We start from the raw sequence: 4,466 nt of genomic DNA, 5'->3' as shown, positions 1-4,466 counted from the left end.
TACATAACCTGATTTTTTAAATTCGTGCTGTTAAAAATTAGTTTGAAAGAGTAGTTAGCATAAATATAATGCGTTTTGTTTTTAAATTTAAAGGCGTCAGTTTATGAAATTAAAAATGACCATTTCGAAAACCATATTCTAATCTCTTTGTGAACGCGAAATATTTAGACATATATAATAAGAATATATTTTTTCCGAAAACCTTACTCCAGCAAAACAAACTGTTCGAACATGATGTTCATGTGGCGTTTCTGTTTTAATTTACGCATAATTCATAGGTTAGTTTTTGTTCTAGAATTCTAAACACACAAAGAAATACATTTAGACGGTAGATAGACCGGGTTTCCTTTGGCCCAGCCCCCACAAGAAACAAGGATTTTGTAGAAGAAAGGAAGTTCTTTTTCCTTCTTTGTACGTTTGAATTGACCTAGTTAGGTTCGTTCGCGTTTTGTATATGCAATTTTTGTCAAAATAAAGAACTACGTAAGACTTATTAAATGGCATATATTATTTGCGCATATGTTTAAGCAAAGCATCACGATAAACAATTACCGAGCATTAAATCGTTTCGGAATGTATTAAAGTAAGTATAATAAGTAATTTATTTGCATTAGGCTGGAGAAATATTTGGTGTCAAATATTCATTCATTTAAAAACAACTGATATACACTTCGTTTATCTAGTAGAGATGCGCAATTGCTTTAAATAACAGCAAACCGAAGAATGACAGTATTATTTGTTGTTTTTAATGTTGCTTTAATAATTTAACTCAAAACTGTGAAACATTAGCCTACTCGGTAATTTCAGACAGGATTTTTTTTATCACGTTTACAGCAAGAGAAGTTGAATTATATATATATATATATAAGTAATAGTATGTGTTACTTCATTTGTTGATTTCATTATCTCCAAGTCAAATGTATAGTCCCATAATTAAAACTCTTTATATATTATTCTCTCCCCTGTCTTTTTCAAATTAAATTCAAAAAGCACAGATTTGATGGTTAAGGTAATACAACGACTATTATATTAACATATATTAACACTATTGTGATTCACTAGATATTGTGATTATTGCAGTTGAGCATCTTAGCTTGTGTTAATGTTATTCTGTAAAAATGTTAAAGAGCAGTCCTTCGAAATAAAAATGCTGATGCCTTTCAGTACTTTTTGATTCATCTTATCTACATTTTCTTTATTACTAGTACCGCAAGAAAACTCAAGATTAAAAATACAGTAAGGTTCTTTAAATAAAAGAAAGGGATTTCATTTTTGTTACTTATGCAGTCGAAGAATCAGTATGACTGATGTAGTTTATGAAAGTTTATTTTAAAAAAAAGAAGCACAAAAGAGAACAATTTCTAAAAACGTTTCAAACACTATATATCCATTGGATAAGTTACTCATCAAATTATCCATAATTATTGCTAAATATTCTTGGCATCCACTTCCACGATACAGCAACATTCAACATTATCACTTGTTATCTCTTTAATGTGCAATTGTGAACCTTGTAACATGCTGAAATTTTTCAGCTGAAATTCAGTTATCTAAACAGTGGTTCACCGGGAAGGATGCTTTGCCCAGTTCTGTCGGCTTATTTTAATTCTATTTTTCCGAACAGGAAAAAATAAACAAAAAGGCCGAAATCGGGAAACTGGGTTAGAGTTCAGATGGTTTTAGGTGTAAAGACCGACAATGCCAGACACAGCAAACTGAAACTAATGTTCTAACCAAATCTTACAAGTTGTGGGGGTATTTTTGTTGCGTTCATAAAATTCTGCCTATACGTATAATCCAGTAAGGAAATAGTTGATTTCCTTGGAGAAAACACAAGCTTTAAAAACGAAATACCTGAGTTCAAATGAAACGCGCGGGAATGCCTGGTTTATGGGAGGGGGTGTTACAATGTGGGGGTAGAGTTTGTCGAGGTTAGAGGTCATTAGCCTTCTGGGTCGTTTTAGACCACAGGATTTAAGGCTGGAGGGAGATGGAAACAATGGACTCAACTTTGCAGGCTTTTTATAAAATGGAAACAACATTTTTTGAAATCGAATGCATGGTAAATTTGTGAGGTATTGAAATGATTCACTGTGGTGACAAACTAGGCTACTACAACAACTCAATAATTATTAGAACAATGTCGAATATCTCTTTGCCCCTACCCCCACCCAGAAAAAAACAACAAAGAGGATGCTCACACAATTTCACGCATGACAAATTTTTTTGTTCAAATTTTAAAATAGCGAGGAACGCTTAAGCCATCTGCCCAGTAAGGAATGAATCTTTCTGATACACCCTCATCACCCAAAATGTGCGTGTTTTAAAACGCTCATTTAAGGTATGTTTTTTTTTTCGGCCAATACTCGTCTTGTTGGTATTTTAAAATCTTATGCTCTGTTTTGTTCTAAATTCTGCTGTTATGCATTTCTGCTTGGTTTCACCGTTTAATTGTAAAAATCATCGTGCGGGAAATGAGGGGAAAATGACATTTCCTTATTTCGTTTAGAAAAAGTAAACAGCACGTGTTAAGTAGTCGTTTACATTTGACATACTTTATATAACCTGAGGAAGATACCGGATTGAGGAAACTAACTTTTTAACAGTTTTTTTGTCCAGAACTAATTATAAATACACTGTATTACATTTGTCGCAAACAGCACGAGCTTCTTAATAAGCCGAGCAGGATATTTTTATTCGTTCTTTCGCCTTGCGCTTAGGAAAATAAATCACATTAATTATGCAAATTCGGCTCCTAGCGGATGTAGTTCTTTGGTCTTAAATCGGGGGGCTGCCTGGTGGGGAGTCGCCCACAAAGAGACGGCATCACATGACGATGCATTCGCGCCTCTTTCGTAAACCTTTCGACCCGTCGCAGGTTTCCAGCAACTTATCGGAGGTAAAATGCAACTCGGATGTTTATTGTTGTAATTTTTTGTTACGGCATAATATCGAATGGGTAAAGGGGCGTTTTTCTGCTTTAAGCGGGAGTAGAAGTTTTCTGAATCTTGCTATTATTTTACGGTAGAAGGCTTTGATGGTTAGGGTGTGTTGATGGCCAGTGATAGAATAAGTGCAGCACTGAAATATATATTTAAATAAGTCGTTTGAAGAAGATTAAAGAAAAGCTAAATGTGAACATAACTATACACCCTATACTATGATGGTTAATTATTTACTGTTTCAGTGAATTGAAAGTAGCTATTTAGTTAGTCAAGCAAATGCACATCCAAGACCATGTGTAAGACTAGTCATGCTACAAATGTGCCTATATATATATATAGTAGTAAATGATTTAAACACTCGGCGAAAGGATTTGACACTTTAAATATATCTAATCGTGTTTATGTGGACTTCACGCGGTCGTTACCAAGCTAGCTAGTTTGCTTACTAGCCATCCTTAGTATTAAGATTATTTGCAGAGACACTTATTAAACCTAGAGTAATCAGACTTGTACGCCAAAGTAGACAAGGCAGTGATTCGCAATGCGGCGAGTCTTTGGGTCCTGGAGAAATGTCTTGTTGTTTTTCCTCCTGCCTTTTTCGTAAATTTGACCCAGCAGTCCCAGTTTGAATTTCACATGGCGCCCAATGCGCCACAGCCTCTCAATGGAAACCGCTACTCACGGGGGCGCCTGCAGGCTGGGCTCCGTCCTCCCGCAAAGACCCGCGTGGTCGCTCCCATTTTCCCGCACCCAGCTTGATCGTTCAGCTACAGTCGGCCTTTTGCGGCACAGTTTCGTGCAACTTTTCCTTTTGCCGCGTTAACTTGGATGTAATGAATGGCATAACGTGCCCCGTGCGTAAGTAGCTAGCGAGGAACAGCGGTCGCATTATAAAAATAGTTTGCAGGATACATAGTAAATGTGTGTATGTTTTAAGTCTAACGATTTGTTATATTAGTTAAATCCATTAGTGTATATGTGTTACTCATTTGATTTAATTACTGCTAGATGGCTAACGCTGACTGATTTTTGTCCTACGTATGGTAAAAATGATTTCCACCCCACCCCCCTTCTTCCATGTGTGTCGATCATTCACGTTATGCGGCCGTTCTGGTTTACAGCGGACAGCACGATGGCGAGCGACGGCAGACCCTCCTTAAGCACATGGTGCGATTCACGACAGTCAAACTTGTTTCGTAACAATGTTTGTTTCTGTGTTCAGGGGCGCATTGTGGGAATTGCAGTTTACCTTCAGCCACAACACCTTCGCCGGGCCCCACGCAAACCAGAAGCTGCAGTGAAACACTTGGGGGAAATGCACGGTGCCTTTGTGTACCGCTTAGTGTATTGGACAAATGGCATATTACTAGCTTAAATTTGCGTGTACTTGCATGATTTCATATGTATCTAGGCCTATAGTTGGTTTGAAATCATAGAGAAATCGTATCCGCTTTGCAGAGTTAATAAATTGTAAATTGCAGCATTATTATCTAAATAATAGGCAACCTCGAACAAAAGTAT

This window comes from Paramormyrops kingsleyae, chromosome 10 (genome assembly GCF_048594095.1).
Source record: "Paramormyrops kingsleyae isolate MSU_618 chromosome 10, PKINGS_0.4, whole genome shotgun sequence".
In the NCBI taxonomy this organism is placed as follows: domain Eukaryota; kingdom Metazoa; phylum Chordata; class Actinopteri; order Osteoglossiformes; family Mormyridae; genus Paramormyrops; species Paramormyrops kingsleyae.
The sequence above is the reverse complement of the archived record's forward strand: the minus strand, read 5'-3'. Positions refer to the sequence as shown.